This window comes from Chenopodium quinoa, unplaced genomic scaffold (assembly GCF_001683475.1).
Source record: "Chenopodium quinoa cultivar QQ74 unplaced genomic scaffold, ASM168347v1, whole genome shotgun sequence".
Classification (NCBI taxonomy): domain Eukaryota; kingdom Viridiplantae; phylum Streptophyta; class Magnoliopsida; order Caryophyllales; family Amaranthaceae; genus Chenopodium; species Chenopodium quinoa.
Window position 1 is genome coordinate 3,922,408 of NW_018743894.1, and position 21,631 is coordinate 3,944,038.

At 34.0% G+C, this 21,631-nt stretch overlaps 1 long non-coding RNA gene across 2 annotated transcripts; it reads right to left on the reverse strand.

Moving 5' to 3' along the window:
- Positions 1–11,955: 11,955 nt before the first annotated feature.
- LOC110686846 lies at positions 11,956–17,585 on the reverse strand. 2 transcript variants are annotated; one of them, XR_002504323.1, is made up of 3 exons: positions 17,184–17,585; positions 14,769–15,601; positions 11,956–12,430 (listed from the first exon to the last, which is right to left on the reverse strand). It is a non-coding gene; the product is annotated as an uncharacterized LOC110686846 (long non-coding RNA). The 2 variants fall into 2 exon arrangements; XR_002504322.1 differs by lacking the exon at positions 11,956–12,430 and having other exon boundaries at positions 14,456–15,601; positions 17,184–17,581.
- Positions 17,586–21,631: the final 4,046 nt, after the last annotated feature.

Below are 21,631 nucleotides of genomic sequence, written 5' to 3' on the forward strand. Positions count from 1 at the left end.
TGTAAATTTGAAAGATATAGAATATGAAAAGTCCAAAATTGGTTGCATGAGCCTTGTTGACTTATTCCGTGTATCAAGTTGTATTTGCAAGTGTTCTTTACTGATAATATTCAAAAGATAAAATTGTTGTCTTTATCTATCTTTCAAAATTCCAAATTCTTTTTATCTAAACACAAATAAATCGGATGAATGCATCTAATTTCATCACTATCTTTTGTTCAAAAAGTAGCCCACTTACACTACTCTCTTGAAACACGGTTTGCGTTTCCCTAAGCAATAAATATGAGTGTCAAATCAACTAAATTCACCTCACCTCCCAAGCGACACCTCACTTCACCAATTTACCTCCACCATAAAAGATGTCAGCCTCACACAAATTTACACCACACAAAAATTACCTTCTTTCTCATCACTCCGATCAAAACTACTCTCCAATGTCTTCCTCTCCAAAAACCCAAATTGAAGCCGACCTTAACACAAACCCAATTCCAGAAATTACCATGGAAATCCCACCGGAAATTAACCCCATTGATGACCAAGAGCCTCCAAAAGTGGATTCAACTACCGAATCCCAGTCTTCTCGAAAAGGAAGTCCGATGACATGCAAGAAGAAGAAGAAAGCGCTCCGGAACTAGGGGTCAATTACCGAGACAAGCCTGCAGCCATGAAACGGCGAGAGAAGATCAGTGATCACTTTGTGACAGGTTTGGCTATTAATCTTCCTTGGTGTAAGTCTGTTAAATTGTATGAACTGCTTGATTTGATTGAAGCTCAAAATTGGGTAAATTTGTTGAGTGAATGCTTTAATCGGAGTATGTATGTTGATGCTATGAGGGATTTTTGCAAAAGTTTCAAATACTCTAAAGGTGTTATTCGCTGCTGTGTGTATGAAAAAGAAATTGAGTTTGATGCGTTGTATCTGGCTGAGTTGTTTGATGTTCCTAATACTGGATATGACTTGTATTTTAAGAGTAATGTGATAAGGAACCCTCTTCCTGATGCAAATATTGATGAGATAGTAGAGTTTCTAGGTGGAGACCCGGAGGAAACCTACATAAATCACAATGACCTAACCCCTCTTGACAAAATTCAGCTAAAATTTGTTTTCAATGATATTATCCCTCGCACCCAAAAGAGAGACAGTGCCAACAAGCTTGACTCTGTTCTCATCTATTGCCTAGCCAAAAAGATCCAAATAAACTTTCCCTCTATCATGGTTCAACACCTCTCTCACTGTGTTCCAAAAGGATGGAAGGTGGGATATGGTAACCTTCTCACCTATGTCTTTGAAAGCTTTGACATTTCCTTTGTTGATAAAGAACCCCTGCCCCTCAAAAACACCGAGTAAATGCAGCCCATTTTCCTTGAAAACCATAAGATGAAGGTTGTAGATGGATGTTTTGAGGTTGTGCTGGAAGAAAAAGATAAGAGGCCAAAGGAAGTAGGTGTTGTAGCTGAGGGGGAAGAAGAGAGAGCTACTGGATCATAGAGGGAGTGGTACAGGACATTCAGGAGGAGGAAGAAGAAAAGGTGGTTGAGGAAGTGACTGAGACAAGGGGAAGGAAGAAAAGGAAGAGCTTGAGGTTGATGAAGAAAAAGGAGACCTCTGCCCCCATTTGCATTGATATCTCAGGGGTGCAAGAGGATTTGAAGAAAGTCACAAGCTCTCCTATTTCGGGCAAGTTCTGCAGGTACAGGTTTTGCAGCTTTCAGTTCCCCATCAAAGGTTCCCAGCGAGGATGTCAAGGAGATGAAGGATATGCTCCTGAAGGTGCTGAAGGAACAAGAGGATTCAAAGCAGAACATGGAGGAACTGAAGAAGAGTGTGCTCACTCTAGATGCTGCCGTGAAGGAACTGGTCAAAAGCTCAGATCAGGGGAGACAGTCCACTATTAAGGACATAGTGTCTCAAATCAGCAAGAAGCTGGAGGATCTTGCTGTTGATGATGACCAGAGCACTGCTTCCTAAACTATCCTACCTTGCAGCCTCTTTATGTTGATGAAACTTATGTTTATTTGCTTTTGAAAACAATTTTTTTTGGGTTTGTAATATTTTGGGCACTTTTTAATTTCTTTTGGCAAACTTGCGAATTTGGTACATTTGGCCGATGTTTTTAATCGGTTTTGGATGATGAATGTCTATGTTTCTTTTGCCTATATGCTTTGTGAATATTTTCTCTCTATGCATGTTTCTTGTCTTAACACTAAACCACTAGTTGGTGCTGTGTTATGGTATACTATACGTGTGTGTGTTAGTTTTTGATAATGCCAAAAGGGGGAAAAGGATGCAAACTATCAAGGAAACTTAATCATTCTATGGTCTCTGTTCGAAATCTTCACAAGCTGCCTAATCTCTACAAGCAGGTATAATGTATATACAAGTTTTTTTCAAGTTTTCAGTTTTTCCTTAAGTTATTCATTTATGCATTGTTTATTTCCTTAAACATTAGTTTCCATTCTGCATTGTATTTTGTTTTTTCCTTTCTTTAGGAATAAAATGGATTATCTCTGTTTCCTTGTAAGTAAGTTTGGTTTGTTTGTCATCATCAAAAAGGGGGAATATTGTTGGACTTAATGATTTTGATGATGAAACAACCTCACTTACTTACAAACTAATAAGTGCTTGATTGTTTAAGTGTGTACTCAGTTATAAAGAACAGGAGAATTAAGTGTCTTGTAAAAATACCATGAGGAACAAGAAAGCCAGAAGCAGAGCTAGCCACATAGAAGAGTTCCCTCACAGGAACTGGCGCTTCAGAAATGAAGACTGGAGAAGAGAAGGTTCCCTCAGGGAACATAAGCTTCAGAGAAGAAGCCTCATCAGAGAAGAGAAGTTCCTCCCAAGGAACAGAAGCCTCGGAGTAGAAGCTTCATCAGAGAACATGAAGACTAAATATATTTTTATATTTTAGGATTTATGTAAGTATAAGATATAAAATGGCACTCGAAAGATCTGTGTGGGATTGGTCTAAAAAGATAAAATTGTGCATGCTAGTTTTTAGAAAAACGGTTGCTTTCTAAAACGTTTATCTTTTGAAAGGGATTTTATTTTATTCTGAATTTCGAAAATATCTTGTGCAAAAAGATTTTATTTTATTTTCTTATTTTCAAAAAATATCTTCTGAAAAAATAAAATCACCATGTTTTCCAAAACTTACGGCTTACTCTCCCATGTTCTATGTCAGTCATGGTTTTGCACATTGAGGAGTTCATGGTTCCTTAATTCTAGGAACATGATCTTCTTAGTGGGTATGAATAATGGCGTAATGGTGTTGTTGCACAAAGAGAATTTTTCCAAAGCATTTTTTGATCTATAAATAGCCATTGATTTCTGTTGGAAAAACTCACCCTTGCTCACATAAGTTTTCAAGCTTCAAATCGAGTCAAGTGTCAATTCCACACAAGTTCATTAGAGTGTTCTTAATGTTCTTATACTAGAGTTTGTTTTTCTTTCGAGTTGTAATTGGGGAATGGGGAAGTTCGAGTGAACGTTTGTGTGTGTGAAAGAGAAGAGAGAGAGAGAGAAGAGAAAGAGAAGAGAGAACAGAGAAGTGAGAAGAGAAGAGTAACAAGTTGGGTGACTTGTTCCTCAGGGTCTCAAGTTCGTAAAGGAACTTGAGTTTGAGTCTTTAGCTTGTAATAGGATCATTTGCCCTATTATAGTGAAGATTCTTTTCCCAAAATCCCAAGTGGTCGTGGTTTTTCTCCTTGTTAGGGCCAAGGAGTTTTCCACGTAAAATTTCTCTTGCATTCTTTAGTTCCTTTAGTTAATCTCTCAGTTCCTTTAGCTAACTTAATTTTAATTCCGCAAAAAGTTTGGCTAAATTCTCATACTACAATTCAACCCCCCCTTCTTATAGTATTCATTAAAACAACAAACATATTTTACTATCAACAACCAATCATTTGAAACAAGTAAATCCAAAGAACCACATTAATCAAACAAGTTATTACTAACAATTTCAAGAATACCACAATGCATACTTAAACATGTAAAACATGGTAAAACTATGAGAAATTGAAGAAATAAACTTGCAAAAGCTAGGAAACCATACCACAATTGATTGGAAGCAAGTGGCTACACCTCAAAACCTCACAATGCATACTCAAAAGCTAGGGTCTGCCACAGCGGGCGCGAGTGGCTACACCTCAAAAGCAGCATATTCAAGCATAATGCCACCGCGGGATGGCTGCGGGCGCAGGCCCTTTCCCTGCGGGCGTGGGTTTCAGCCGCGGGTGCGGCCTCGGGCTACTCTGTTTCAGCTTTTCTCCTCTGCGGGTGCAGCGGATTTCTCCGCGGGCGCGACTTTTTGGGTTTTATTCGCGATTTAATTCTTTTCTCCATTTGTATATATTTTGTACAACTTTCTTTAGTCTTCATACAGGAAATTCTTTAATTTTAGAATAGTTTCTCTCTCCTCTAAGGAGGATTAGGGTAGATTAGGAGTTCCTCTCTCTAAATTAGGAGTAGTTTTAGAGAGAGAAAGTGAGGGAATTTAATGGTGATTGAGAGACTGAAGATACAAGGGTGACAATAATGTTGAATATCCTCTTTATTATCAAAGAGAATTCTTAACTCTACTCACCTTATTGCTTTATTTAATTTCATGTTTGTTTGGTTTAATTTTGATGTTTGATTTTTAATAGTGTAATTGTTCTTGATATTTTGTTGATTCTTGATTTCCATAGTTGTTAGTTGATAGATGATGATTCTTAAATAGTTGTTTGGCTAGGAATTTGGTGAAACTTGTATGACTGATTAATTGTGATTAATTTGGGAATTGTGTTGATTGATTGTTGAGATTAAAGTTATTAATGAAGGTTTGCATGTGTGTAATTCGATTAGGCATTGAGAATTATGCTAGATTGCATTGTAATTGCTAATGACACGACCAATTGATTTAGGAATTGCAATTATTGATTGGTTTTGATTGTGACTCTCGTAGTTTGTTATTCATAGTGAACCCTAGCTTAACAATTAGGAGATAGATCTTTGATTCCAATTGACTGCTCTTATCATTAGTTTTCACAACCTTTAATTGGCATGATCTTCCCAAGTTCTTGCAATTGACATGATTACTTGTTGATCCCCGATCCTAGTGTTTTATTTCCTTGGTTATTTGTTTTGTTAGTTGTTAGTATTCTCTCTTTATCTTTGGCTTTGACCCAGCTTAGGCACCCAAAATCGAAAGCATTTGAACATCACTGTTCCTTTGGGTTCGACCCTTGACTTGACTCTATACTCGTATTTAGTTTTGTTAAGTGTTAATAAATTTAGTTTGACTGAGGGATGATTAGATAACGACCTAGTTTTCCCCTCGTCACTCGGCTAAATAAGATCCATATATAATATATTTAATTAATTAAAAAAAAGAATAGAAAAACTTGTAAAATAAGTTTTAGTGAGAAAAAACAATTTAGTTTGTAATAATACTTTTGATTCGGAAAAATTAATTTAAGTTTAATTAAAAAAAATTAAGTTCATAATAACATAGATACCTATTTCCAAACTACAAAAAGTACACTATTTTATAAATAAGAGATATGATATTATATGTCAAAAGGGATTATATGACCGAAATTAACATTCGAGCCAAAAAGTATGTCCTAAAATTTATCAATAATTCAAGCATCATCAGGGCAAAAAACTATTATATATAGAGCGCCACGTAGAATTTCAATTTTTAAAAGTTAATTAGGGTGCCACGTAAGATTAATATTTTTAAAACGCTATAATTGGATTACGCCAAGTAAGATTAATGTTTTTAAAAGCGATATGTAGGATCATAATAAAAAATGCTACAATAAGATTATGCCTTGTAAGATTAGTATTTAAAGCGCTAAGTAGGATTGAATAAAATAAATATAAAAATTTATTAGAGTGATACATAAGATCATTATTTTATAAGAATTATTTTAAATAAAATTAAATGATTTATTTGGATGATTAATAGAACCAAAATTTTGATAAATTTTTACCTACAAATTACATATAGTATACTTTTTTCTAGATATTTTAGAACGTCACATAGGAAAATGTTATATTTTTGCCATTAAAAAAAGTAATTGTAGTTTATTTTAGATCTAAAATTTTATATTGATTATAAAAATTACATCAGCATTTCTGTGTGATTGGCCATATCGTGTGGCCAATTGAGACACACTAAAACATGAACTGTGTAACCCCTAACAGTTTGAGTAACCCTTGATCCAAAATATTATTCTTTCGTATTAAGAACTAGAGTAAACTCGCGCGATGCACAACATAAATAAACAAATTTTTCTAAATTTGTTTCATTTTTATTATGTCAAAATTTTTTTAAAAAAACCCAAAATAAATATTACATCAAATATTTTTTTTTTAGAAAAAATATCTTATAGAAAATTAAATGATGAAAGGGGTATTAAGGAAGAGAAATTAAATTATTTATGTTGTATTTAGAAAGCCAATACTAATAATAATATAGCTAATCAAAATTTTAATTAAATTAAATAAAATTCATAAAATAATGTCATCATGTATAATTTTGAAGGGAAAATTTTAAATAACAACTTGACACGTTTCTAGGATGATGTTTGCAGTTGTTATTTTAGTATTAATTATAGATCATAGGTTTTAACACCAACTTTCATATGTGGTTGACAACACTGTATGGCCATCCACAATATTTTTTTTTTTTTGCCACTTTTCACTCCTTAATTGCTTATTTTATTCTCTTCTCATAATTTACTCTCTCTCCTACCTTTCAATAAGGATGATTTCTCTCACCTACAGTGTTGATACTCACGTTGTTTATCATTCTTATTTACAAAATCGGTAGAAGCTTCCATGCTAGCCTTCATACAATCAACACCTTTTGCCAAAGCAAGCTCTTGATCCTTTTTTCCGGAGGAACTTTCCTCCCTTTCTTCTGAAAGCAGTCTCACATACTTCCATGAGTCACAAGTAGTAACAAAAATTATAAGAGATTATAAAATAAAAGGCATGCATTAATACTAAATGAAGCTGTAATATTCATTCAAAGCTAAGAAACATAGATGATTAAATTCAAAAAAGACAAAAAAAATAAAAACATAATAGAAAATTATATAAATATCTAGCTCATATAGTCATATCCATATTACCAAGTTGTTATAAAAAGAGGGTTGTTGCCAACTCAAATTATGCTACCTAAAAACCTTAATCAATGAATCCATATCACTCAAACGTTAAGGTCAATTGAATATTTGGTATTAGATGTTAAGATTAAATTATTAAACTAGAGTCGAAAGCATTCTATTAAAAATTAATGAACATAATTTGTAACATGTTATAGAGACCCTAAATATTAAATTAGCCTTACAAAGAATCACTAACAATGAGTAATGTGTTATTAATGAAATAATCATGCATTCAAATGTCGAAGACTCTTTGGAAAAAAGGGAATCAAAACAGAATATTAGAATATGTAATCCATAATTCCATAAAATATGAATATGAATAATATAAAAAGAACAGGAGAAAGAGAAAGAGAATGACCGCTCCAACATGATGAGTAGAATGTGAAGCGCCGTTAGTCTCTTCAATCCCAGACCATGGTCATGAATCAATCTCCATAAACCTTGAGGATGAAAAGAAATTGACAAATTAACCAAACAAATTTTATAACAAAATAAATCAAAAGAGAGAGAGAGTTGCAAAAGAAATTAAAAAATGTGTAGCATAAGAAATTAGAGAGTTGTGAAAGACTTCAAGAGTAAAGGATGAAATAAGGTAGCAAATGAATTAGAAAAGGAAGCAAGGAGCTCAATTATTCTTTCAATAATGAGAAAAACTTTGCAAGTAGAAACCCTCTGGAGTTTATTCCATCAACTATGTAAGCTTATTAAATGAAATATGGTTTATCATAATCTACTACATAATTTAATTGCCCCTTTCTACCAAAAAAAAATAGTAGCTGTATTCCTATCATCGGGTTAGTGAACAGCCAAACATCAAAACTTAATAGCAAAAGGCAAAAAAAAAAATAATTAAAAAAAGTTTCGTCCCGAATTCAACAAACAGCTAAACATGTTGAATTCAACACAAACAGGAACAATTGCAATATAATCCAAGCATTTCAATTTAAACATCTCAAATTTCACAAAGATGCAGTAACCACCTACAGATTTCTTATATGTTTGTCTTGCTAACATTGGATGTGGTACTCCTTTTATATCAGCATTGGAACTCAGGCAGCTAAATGGCTCAATCTATAAAAGGGAATCTGGATCTCTTGAACTTCTCTATCGATATTATTCTCACAAAACATCTGTCAATAGCATAAGGTGAGTTTATCACAAAGTTTTGAATGTTATAGTTTTTAATTCTTGGTATAATCTGGCTTTAATATAACATGTAGAAGTAACATAGTTCATTATTTGTACCTCAGTATATTATAACAAAATCAGTTTACCTCCTGTATTATTAATTGAATCATCATATTAATTTTTCACCACATTTTAGGTACAATGATGATATATATGATCGAATTTGGGAACCAATGTACTTGATTAATGGGAGCCAAATCAGTACTGAATTTGATGTTATTTCTACCCTCAATGTGTTTCAATTGCCATCATCAGTAATGAAAGCCACAATCATACCAGTAAATGTTAGCGAACCTATCCACTTCATCTACACACCTACTACTAATGAGAGCATGGAATTTTATATCTACCTTCATTTGGCTGAGTGGGACACTCAGTGCTAAACAAGTCAGGGAGTTCAATATTACTGTCAACGGCGTGCATCTTTATGGAACATATAACAAAAAAACCCACGATCGAACATCAGGACATTGAAAACCGCTTTTGGCGAGGTAATTCACAAAGTTTCTTAATACAAGTTCACAAAATCCAGTATAAAAAAACACATAGACTACCTCACCTCTTATCATCAGATTACCTAATTTCGAAATAGATGAGCAAGATCATAATCAAAACCCCAATATAACTTTGTTAAATAAAACCCTAAATTTTTTATTAAAACAGAAACCACATGCAATTGAACAAAATCAAACACTATAAATCAAACAAAATCTAAGATTTGAACTAGAAATTAAATCAAAACACTATAAATCAAACAAAATATAAGATTTGAACTTGAAATTATGCAAAAGAACCCTAAATTTGGAATTTAAGTGGGAATGTTTAAAGAAGCGCATACCACGAACATCAATCTGAACCCTAGAAATCAGACTCCACCATCACCATCACTGACCACCGTCATTGTGCTTGGTTATACTGACCACTGACCACCGACCACCGCCATTATGCTTGGTTCTACTCTTCAATGGAAAGAGAAGGGAGTTCGAGGGAGAAGAAGGGACGGAGCTTCAATAAAGCTTGCATATCTAAACTTGCGGACGGAGCTTCAATGGAGCTTCAATGGGTTTGGTTAAGGAGAGAAAGAGAGGAGGAGCGACATATGAGGAGAGAAAATGAAAATAAAAAAAAAAAAAAAAAAAAAAAAAAGGGAAAGAGATTAAGAGAATGAGTAGGGAAAGGGGAAAAAACGGTCGGGTTTTTTTTAAAAAAATCCCACTGGTTTGAACCGGTGGCCTTTAAGGTATTTGGCACCGGTTTGGTTTGAACCGATGCTAAATCAAGTAAACTAAATTTTACATTGTTTTTTTCCCATCGGTTTTGAAGAACCGGTGCCAATTTATCGGTGCGTATTAGTATTTTTCTACTAGTGTATGATTGGTACAATCTACAAACGAATTCATGTAAAAAATTTACACAAAGAGCTAGTAATTTGAAAACCTCAAAATCGATTTTTAGGGTTTTAACGTACGATTTTCGGCAAAATTCTCAACAAAAGGCATAAAACGGGGGTTGTTGAGATTCTGGGTTGATTTGGTGGACTTGAATTTATTTGTCGTCGTCATCTTTGGCACTGTTGGAGTAGCTTCGAAGGATATCTATTGAAGAAGAAAATGAAGAAAAGAGGTTACTCGGTTAGTCAAGGTTTACTTGGTCGTGAGTTACTCGGCCGGTCAGAGTTACTAGGTCTGTCATGGGTTGTTCGATCAGTCAGGTGTTACTTGTGTGTTAGCTGGCCACACAGTGTGGCCAACAATACACCAAATTTGTTGCTTATTTAAATATTTGAAACAAAATTTATAATTTATTTTATGATAAAAAAAAAAATCAAGTCATAAGCAAGAGAATATAACATAGTTTATCATTGTATTAGTACAATGAGCTCATTAGAATGTTCGATTATTAGCAAATTAAATTTGAAAAAGTTCTTTTTTCTTTAAGAATGGTCACAAAAGTAACTAAGCCCTAGAAAACCTGTAGAAACAACAACTATTTAATATAATGAAATAACGAAAAAAGAGCTGTAACCTTCTGTAAGGTGTTTAATTTGTGCCCGCATAAGGTTTGGGACTTTAATTTGTGTAACGCCCCGATTTCTAATTCAGTTATTAAGAGAATCTTAGCAGCAAAGTTAACCTAACTCGATGGAGGCGTCGCTGTCGTAACTCCCTCTGATCTCAGGATTTACAAGGCAACAATCATACTTAGTCAATAAACATTAGATAAAAATGGCATCCATCAAAAATTGATTCTTCCTAAATTACTTTTCGCATTCATGACTTTATGCTCAAACATTTGATAAAAGTAACTCCTATACAAAATTGGCTAAAAACTGATGAGTGCAATTTATGGCAATCATTTGATGAGTTTTAAGGTTGTTTTTACCTTCTTTTTATATAGCTTTCTTTCTAAATAAATGCTTAGTTTAATTCATTTTCTCTTGAGTTTCCTTATTCTTTCTTATTTTGTGGTTTTGTGCACTTTTGTGGATTTTCTAGTGTTTTCTCCTTCATTTGTTCTTTTTCATGGTTGTAGGTATTGTATGAGATTCAGGTCTTGATATTGGTGGCTTACAAAGTTGGAAGATGCCTTTTAAGCAATCTCATAGCATTGGGAAAGATACAGAATTAAGAAAGTGTCATGCTCCAAGCTGTAGCTCTTGCGCTCTCATGAAACCATGGTGTTGAACCCACCATCAAGTCTATTTAATTCTTCCATTCTTAGTGACTATCATGAGGATTGCACCATTCACATCATGCATGCACCAAAGAAGTGTCTTGCTCAGAGAGCGCGGCGCGCGCATCTTCATCTTACTTGGGAGCGCAATTGACGAGGGGTGAAACTAGGTCGTTGACTAATCCTCCCTCGGTCAAACTAAATTTATAAATACTAAACAAACCTAAATAAAAGTATAGAGTCAAGTCAAGGGTTGAACCAAAACGAACGGTAACGTTCAAATGCTTTCAATTTAGGCGCCTAAGCTAGGTCGAAGACAAAGATAAAGAGATAACACTAACATCTAACAAACAGAGAAACCAAAAAAATAAAGCACTAGGGAATGGGGATCAACAAGTAATCATGGAAATTGTAGCAACTCCGGAACAACATGAAAATCAATGGTTGCGAAGACTAATTTTAACATCAATCAAAAGAGCTCGACAAGCTATCTCTTAGAGGTCTTGCTGGCTCCAACTACAAGAGACTCAAACTAAAAACGTCAAAAACCAAACTCAATCGACAATTGCAAGCTACAAATCAATGGTCCGTATCAATGTAGACTCACAATGCAATCTAGCATAATTCTTAAGGCCTAATCGAATTACACACATGCACAATTTCCATTAATCACTTTAATATCAACAATTAATCAACATAATCCCCAAATTATACACAATCAATAAATCATACAAGTTTCACCCAATTCCTAACTAAACTACTCTAGAATCATTTTCATTACATTAATCAAGAACGAATCATCAAAATCAAACCAAACAAACGTAAAATTAAACCAAACAATAAAATGAGATAGAGTTAGAAATGCTCATTAATAATAGAGAAGATCTTCTAACACAATTGTCACCATTGAATTTTCAATCTCTCAATCACCATTGAAATTCCTCAATTTCTCTCTCTAAAATCTACTCCTAAACTAACCCTAAATCTAGAGAGAGAAGCTCTCAACTAAGCAAAAATTATGAATTCTAATTACAAATATCGGGTTACAAGTAGAAATTTATACGAGGCACGAAATGAAATCGAGCAAAAATAGGAACCCGAGAAGGTATGCCCACTCAGCTGGGATGCGCGCCCGCGCTCCTCTAGGTTTCTACGGTTCTTCTCGAGGCTTCGTGTGTTCGCTAAGGGACTTCGAGTGAACGCGCATTTATGAAGAGGCAGTAACTAAAAGCACTTGACAGTGGGTTTAACACCACATCCTCATGAGAGCACGGCTTGAGAGCGCAAGAGCTAGAACTTGGAGAATCTACTTCCTTGCACCTTGAAGTCCCAATGCTATAAGCTTGCTCCAAATGCATCTTCCACCTTAATAATCCTTCCATATCAAGACCCGAACCTCGTACAATACCTACAACCATGAAAAGAGAACAAATAAAGGATAAAACACTAGAAATACCATAGAATTGCTCAACACCGCAAAATAAGAAAGAAAAAGTAAAAAAAAAAAAAAAAAACAAAAAAAGAGCAAAAGCATGAAACTAAGCATTTATTAATGGGTGTCATTTATGACACCCATCAAATTCCTCCAAGCTTATCTTTTGCTCGTCCTCGAGAAAAACAAAACCTAGGGAAAGAAAATGACGAGTTTATTCAAACAAACAAAAGAAAAGACAAGACAAGCAAGAATATACACTAACTCCCTTTTGTAGGAATCACGGTCAATTTTAGCAGCTAAGGACAAGCCGTTTAAACCCCTAGATCGTCATAGAGGACGAGTAATACTCTCGTAAGGGTTTCCTAAGAGATTGACCCATAACTCTTTGTAGACCCATTTGTGTCTCCCCAAAACCAATCCCGATGATGAATACTTTTCACGTCGTATCATAATCGAATGAAGTGAAAGTGTGGAAAGTCTAGTGTTGCGGTTAGTTTTTATTAATTTTCTTTCTCTCTATTTTTGAAAACCTATTTTATGAAAATAGCCAATCCAGTTTAGTTTGGTCCATGGAAAAAATCCAAAAAATAGTGTAGTTAAATCGTGTTGGAATACAGCTTTCCAACGACATATTATAAGCCCTATTCCTTATGGCCAAATTACTAAACTAGGCCCAGTTTGATTTTTATATGCGGCTCGATGATCTAGAGGAGGGCCTATTATGATTTATCATTCCTATTGCAATTAAGATTGATTATAATCTTCTAGAATTTTCTAGAAGGTTCTTTTGAATCCTAATGCCATTAGCATTGATAATTAAGTTTTAAGAGTTTTATTTAGTTAAAAGAAGTGTTTTAAGTGAAATTACAGTTTTATCCCTCGTACGCTTAAATTTTATCAAAATATGAAAACGTGTGAAAAAAACTGTCTGCAGCGCCGCACCACAGGTTGTCGCCTGGCGACATACTTGTCGCTACGGCGACACATCTATCACTCGGCGATAGAGGCTTGTGCGGCGACAGCTTCGTGTTTTATTTTCTTGAATCTCCGATTCTTTTTTATCATATTCCGGATGATTTTTGTTATAAATAGCCTCCTTAAACCTCTGTTTTTAATCACCAACTCTCATCAAGAAATCTTGATACTCTCTCTCTCTTTTTCTAAACCAGCTTTTACAAACAAAATTCCGCATTCACAAGATCTAGACACACCTAGCCAAGTTCGAAGTTGCCTTCGCCCAAGACATGAAAGAAAGAGGTACGAGACATCCAAGTAAGTACTTTAATTGTTTAATTGATATTATGATATAAAAATCATATTTAGATTGTTATTTTGATTTCTAATATCATGTTTAGGAAGTTTTTCCTAGTATAATGTTAGGATGTTTTTCTTAGTATGATGTTTAGGGTGATTTGCTTATATCAATGCTTCTTATTTTCTTTCCTAATATCATGTTAGTATCATGTTTGGGCTAAAGTTTTAATTTTTATTGTTTAGTGACATGCAATGGTTTGTTATTAATCTTGTTAATATCATGCTTAGGATCTGGCTATTATTATGCTATATTATTATGATTTATTACTATGATAATTATAATTTATAATGATTATTGTAGTTTATTTTAGATCTATAATTTCATATTGATTATAAAAATTACATCAGCAGGTTTTCTGTGTGATTGGACATATAGTGTGGCCAATTGAGACACACCAAATTATGAACTGTGTAACCCCTAACAGTCTGAGTAACCCTTGATCCAAAATATTATTCTTTCGTATTAAGAACCAGAGTAAACTCGCACGATGCACAACTTAAATAAACAAATTTTTTAAATTTGTTTCATTTTTATTATGTCAAATTTTTTTAAAAAAACCAAAAATAAATATTACATCAAATATTTTTTTTTTTAGAAAAAATATCTTATAGAAAATTAAATGATGAAAGGGGTATTAAGGAAGAGAAATTAAATTATTTATGTTGTATTTAGAAAGCCAATAGTAATAATAATATAGCTAATCAAAATTTTAATTAAATTAAATAAAATTCATAAAATAATGTCATCATGTATAATTTTGCAGGGAAAATTTTAAATAACAACTTGACACGTTTCTAGGATGATGTTTGCAGTTGTTATTTTAGTATTAATTATAGATCATAGGTTTTAACACCAACTTTCATATGTGGTTGACAACACTGTTTGGCTATCCACAATATTTCTTTTTTGCCACTTTTCACTCCTTAATTCCTTATTATATTCTCTTCTCATACTTTACTCTCTCTCCTACCTTTCCATAAGGATGATTTCTCTCACCTATAGTGTTGATACTCACGTTGTTTATCATTCTTATTTACAAAATTGGTAGAAGCTTCCATGCTAGCCTTCATACAATCAACACCTTTTGCCAAAGCAAGCTCTTGATCCTTTTTTCCGGAGGAACTTTCCTCCCTTTCTTCTGAAAGCAGTCTCAGATACTTCCATGAGTCACAAGTAGTAACAAAAATTATAAGAGATTATAAAATAAAAGGCATGCATTAATACTAAATGAAGCTGTAATTTTCATTCAAAGGTAAGAAACACAGATGATTAAATTCAGAAAAGACAAAAAAAATAAAAACATAATAGAAAATGATATAAATATCAAGCTCATATAGTCATATCCATATTACCAAGTTGTTATAAAAATAGGGTTGTTGCCAACTCAAATTATGCTACCTAAAAACCTTAATCAATGAATCCATATCACTCAAACGTTAAGGTCAATTGAATATTTGGTATTAGATGTTAAGATTAAATTATTAAATTAGTGTCGAAATCATTATATGAAAAATTAATGAACATAATTTGTAACATGTTATAGAGACCCTAAATATTAAATTAGCCTTACAAAGAATCACTAACAATGAGTGATGTGTTATTAATGAAATAATCATGCATTCAAATGTCGAAGACTCTTTGGAAAAAAAGGGAATCAAAACAGAATATTAGAATATGTAATCCATAATTCCATATAATATGAATATGAATAATATAAAAAGAACAGGAGAAAGAGAAAGTGAATGACCGCTCCAACATGATGAGTAGAATGTGAAGCGCCGGCAGTATCTTCAATCCCAGACCATGCTCCAGAATCAATCTCCATAAACCTTGAGGATGCAAAAGAAATTGACAAATTAACCAAACAAATTTTATAACAAAATAAATCAAAAGAGAGAGAGAGTTGCAAAAGAAATTAAAAACTGTGTAGCAAAAGAAATTAGAGAGTTGAAAAAGACATCAAGAGTAAAGGATGAAATAAAGTAGCAAATGAATTAGAAAAGGAAGCAAGGAGCTCAATTATTCTTTCGATAATCAGAAAAACTTTGCAAGTAGAAACCCTCTGGAGTTTATTCCATCAATTATGTAGGCTTATTGTATGAAATATGGTTTATCATAATCTACTACATAGTTTAATTTCCCCTTTCTACCAAAAAAAATAGTAGCCGTATTCCTATCATCAGGTCAGTGAACAGCCAAACATCAAAACTTAATATCAAAAGGCAAAAAAAAATAATTAAAAGAAGTTTCGTCCCGAATTCAACAAACAACTAAACATGTTGAATTCATCACAAATAGGAACAATTGCAATATAATCCAAGCATTTCAATTTAAACATCTCAAATTTCACAAAGATGCAGTAACCATCTACAGATTTCTTATATGTTTGTCTTGCTAACATTGGGTCTGGTACTCCTTTCATATCAGCATGGAACTCAGGCAGCTAAATGGCTCAATCTATAAAAGGTAATCTGGATTTCTTGAAATTCTCTATCGATATTATTCTCACAAAACATCTGTCAGTAGCATAAGGCGAGTTTATCACAAAGTTTTCAATGTTATAGTATTTAATTCTTGGTATAATCTTGCTTAATATTACATGTAGAAGTAACATAGTTCATTATTTTTACCTTAGTGTATTATAACAAGATCAGTTTTCCTCCTGTATTATTAATTGAATCATCATATTAATTTTTCACCACATTTTAGGTACAATGATGACATATATGATCGAATTTGGGAACCAATGTACTTGATTAATGGGTGTCAAATCAGTACTGAATTTGATGTTATTCCTACCCTCAATGTGTTTCAATTGCCATCATCAGTAATGAAAGCAGCAATCATACCATTAAATGTTAGCGAACCTATTCACTTCACCTACACACCCACTACTAATGAGAGCATGGAATTTTATATCTACCTTCATTTGGCTGAGTGGGACACTCAGTGCTAATGAAGTCAGGGAGTTCAATATTACTGTCAACGGCCTGCATCTTTATGGACCGTATAACAAAAACAGCCACGATCGAACATCAGGACATTAAAAACCGCTTTTGGCGAGGTAATTCACAAAGTTTCTTAATACAAGATCACAAAATCCAGTATAACAAAACATATAGACTACCTCACCTCTTATCATCAGATCTCCTAATTTCGAAATAGATGAGTAAGATCATAATCAAAACCCCAATATAACTTTGTTCGTTAAAACCCTAAATTTTTAATTAAAACAGAAAACACATGCAATTGAACAAAATCAAACACTATAAATCAAACAAAATCTAAGATTTGAACTAGAAATTAAATCAAAACACTATAAATCAAACAAAATATAAGATTTGAAATGGAAATTATGCAAAAGAACCCTAAATTTAGAATTTAAATGGGAAAGTTTAAAGAAGCGCATACCACAAACACCAATCTGAACCCTATAAATCAGCCTCCACCATTACCATCACCGGCCACCGTCCTTGTGCTTGGTTATAATGACCACTGACCACCGACCACCGACCACCGCCATTATGCTTGGTTCTACGCTTCAATGAAGAGAGAAGGGAGTTCAAGGGAGAAGAAGGGAGAAGAAGGGACGGAGCTTCAATAAAGATTTCATATCTAATCTTGCAGACGGAGCTTCAATGGAGCTTCAGTGGGTTTGGTTAAGGAGAGAGAGAGAGGAGGAGCGACATATGAGGAGAGAGAATCAAAATAAAAAAAGAAAGGGAAAGAGATTAAGAGAATGAGTAGGGAAGGGAAAAAACGGCCGGGTTTTTTTTTAAAAAAATGCCACCGGTTTGAACCGGTGGCCTTTAAGGTATTTGGCACCGGTTTGGTGTGAACCGGTGCTAAATTTAGTAAACTAAATTTTACATTGTTTTTTTCCCATCGGTTTTGAAGAACCATAGCCAATTTGTCGGTGCGTATTTGTATTTTTCTACTAGTGTATATGATAGGTACAATCTACAAACGAATTCATGTAAGAAATTTACACAAAGAGCAAGTAATTTGAAAACCCCAAAATCAATTTTTAGGTTTTAACGTGCGATTTTCGGCATAATTCTCAACCAATTTCGCAACAAAAGGCATAAAACGGGGGTTGTTCAGTTTCTGGGTTGATTTGGTGGACTTGAAGTTATTTGTCGTCGTCATCCTTGGCGTTGTTGGAGTAGCTTCGAAGGATATCCATTGAAGAAGAAAATGAAGAATAGAGGTTACTCGGTTAGTCAGGGTTTACTTGGTCGTGAGTTACTCGGCCGGTCAGAGTTACTAGGTCTGTCATGGGTTGCTCGGTCAGTCAGGTGTTACTTGTGTGTTAGCTGGCCACACAGTGTGGCCAACAATACACCAAAGTTGTTGCTTATTTAAATATTAGAAACAAAATTAATAATTCATTTTATAATAAAAAAAATAAAATCAAGTCATAGGCAAGAGAATATAACATAGTTTATCATTGTATTAGTACAATGAGCTCATTAGAATGTTCGATTATTAGCAAATTAAATTTGAAGAGTTCTTTTTTCTTTAAGAATGGTCACAAAAGTAACTAAGCCCTAGAAAACCTGTAGAAACAACAACTATTTAATACAATGTAATAACGTAAAAAGAGCTGTAACCTTCTGTAAGGTGTTTAATTTGTGCCCGCATAAGGTTTGGGACTTTAATTTGTGTAACGCCCCGATTTCTAATTCAGTTATTAAGAGAATCTTAGCAGCAAAGTTAACCTAACTCGATGGAGGCGTCGCTGTCGTAACTCCCTCTGATCTCAGGATTTACAAGGCAACAATCATACTTAGTCAATAAACATTAGATAAAAATGGCATCCATCAAAAATTGATTCTTCCTAAATTACTTTTCGCATTCATGACTTTATGCTCAAACATTTGATAAAAGTAACTCCTATACAAAATTGGCTAAAAACTGATGAGTGCAATTTATGGCAATCATTTGATGAGTTTTAAGGTTGTTTTTACCTTCTTTTTATATAGCTTTCTTTCTAAATAAATGCTTAGTTTAATTCATTTTCTCTTGAGTTTCCTTATTCTTTCTTATTTTGTGGTTTTGTGCACTTTTGTGGATTTTCTAGTGTTTTCTCCTTCATTTGTTCTTTTTCATGGTTGTAGGTATTGTATGAGATTCAGGTCTTGATATTGGTGGCTTACAAAGTTGGAAGATGCCTTTTAAGCAATCTCATAGCATTGGGAAAGATACAGAATTAAGAAAGTGTCATGCTCCAAGCTGTAGCTCTTGCGCTCTCATGAAACCATGGTGTTGAACCCACCATCAAGTCTATTTAATTCTTCCATTCTTAGTGACTATCATGAGGATTGCACCATTCACATCATGCATGCACCAAAGAAGTGTCTTGCTCAGAGAGCGCGGCGCGCGCATCTTCATCTTACTTGGGAGCGCAATTGACGAGGGGTGAAACTAGGTCGTTGACTAATCCTCCCTCGGTCAAACTAAATTTATAAATACTAAACAAACCTAAATAAAAGTATAGAGTCAAGTCAAGGGTTGAACCAAAACGAACGGTAACGTTCAAATGCTTTCAATTTAGGCGCCTAAGCTAGGTCGAAGACAAAGATAAAGAGATAACACTAACATCTAACAAACAGAGAAACCAAAAAAATAAAGCACTAGGGAATGGGGATCAACAAGTAATCATGGAAATTGTAGCAACTCCGGAACAACATGAAAATCAATGGTTGCGAAGACTAATTTTAACATCAATCAAAAGAGCTCGACAAGCTATCTCTTAGAGGTCTTGCTGGCTCCAACTACAAGAGACTCAAACTAAAAACGTCAAAAACCAAACTCAATCGACAATTGCAAGCTACAAATCAATGGTCCGTATCAATGTAGACTCACAATGCAATCTAGCATAATTCTTAAGGCCTAATCGAATTACACACATGCACAATTTCCATTAATCACTTTAATATCAACAATTAATCAACATAATCCCCAAATTATACACAATCAATAAATCATACAAGTTTCACCCAATTCCTAACTAAACTACTCTAGAATCATTTTCATTACATTAATCAAGAACGAATCATCAAAATCAAACCAAACAAACGTAAAATTAAACCAAACAATAAAATGAGATAGAGTTAGAAATGCTCATTAATAATAGAGAAGATCTTCTAACACAATTGTCACCATTGAATTTTCAATCTCTCAATCACCATTGAAATTCCTCAATTTCTCTCTCTAAAATCTACTCCTAAACTAACCCTAAATCTAGAGAGAGAAGCTCTCAACTAAGCAAAAATTATGAATTATAATTCTAATTACAAATATCGGGTTACAAGTAGATATTTATAAGAGGCAAGAAATGAAATCGAGCAAAAATAGGAATTCGAGGAGGTATGCCCACTCAGTTAGGATGGGCGCCCGCGCTCCTCTGGGTTTCTACGGTTCTTCTCGAGGCTTCGTGTGTTCGCTAAAGGACTTTGAGTGAACACGCATTTATGAAGAGGCAGTAACTAAAAGCACTTGATAGTGGGTTCAACACCACATCCTCATAAGAGCACGGCTTGAGAGCGCAAGAGCTTGAAATTGGAGAATCCACTTCCTTGCACCTTGAGATTTCCCAATGCTATAAGCTTGCTCCAAATGCATCTTCCACTTTAATAATCCATCCATACCAAGATCCGAACCTCGTACAATACTTACAACAATGAAAAGAGAACAAATAAAGGATAAAACACTAGAAAAACCATAGAATTGCACAACACCGCAAAATAAGAAAGAAAAGGTAAAAAAAAAAGAGCAAAAGCATGAAACTAAGCATTTATTAAGAAAGAGAGCTATGAAAAGTAGGTAAAAACAACCTAAATACTCATCAAATGGGTGCCATTTATGACACCCATCAAATTCCCCCAAGCTTATCTTTTGCTCGTCCTCGAGCAAAACAAAACCAAGGGAAAGAAAATGACGAGTTTATTAAAAAAAACACAAGAAAACACGAGATAAGCAAGAATATACACTAACTCACTTTTTTAGGAATCACGGTCAATTTTAGCAGCTAAGGACAAGCCGTTTAAACCCCTAGATCGTCCTAGAGGACGAGTAATACTCTCGTAAGGGTTTCCTAAGAGATTGACCCATAACTCTTTGTAGACCCATTTGTGTCTCCCCAAAACCAATCCCGATGATGAATACTTTTCACGTCGTATCATAATCGAATGAAGTGAAAGTGTGGAAAGTCTAGTGTTGCGGTTAGTTTTTATTAATTTTCTTTCTCTCTATTTTTGAAAACTAATTTTATGAAAATAGCCAATCTAGTTTAGTTTGGTCCATGGAAAAGTTCCAATAATAGTGTAGTTGGATCGGGTTTGAATAGACCTTTCCAACGATATATTATAAGCCCAATTTCGATGAATAATGAGGAAGTTATGGCCAAATTACTAAACTCGGCCCAGTTTGATTTTTATATACGGCTCAATGATCTAGAGGAGGGCCTATTATGATTTATCATTCCTAATGCAATTAAGATTGATTATAGTCTTCTAGAATTTCCTATAAGGTTCTTTTGAATCCTAATGTCATTAGCATTGATAATTGAGTTTTAAGAGTTTTATTTAGAACAAAAGAAGTGTTTTAAGTGAAATTACAGTTTTATCCCTCGTACGCTTAAATTCTATCAAAATATGAAAATGTGTGAAAAAACTGTCTGCAGCGCCGCACCACAGGCAGTCGCCTGGCGACATACCTATCACTACGGCGACACGTCTATTACTCGGCGACAGAGGCTTGTGCGGCGACATCGCCGTGTTTTATTTTCTCGAAACTCCAATTCTTTTTTATCATATTCCGGCTGATTTTCGTTATAAATATCCTCCTTAAACCTC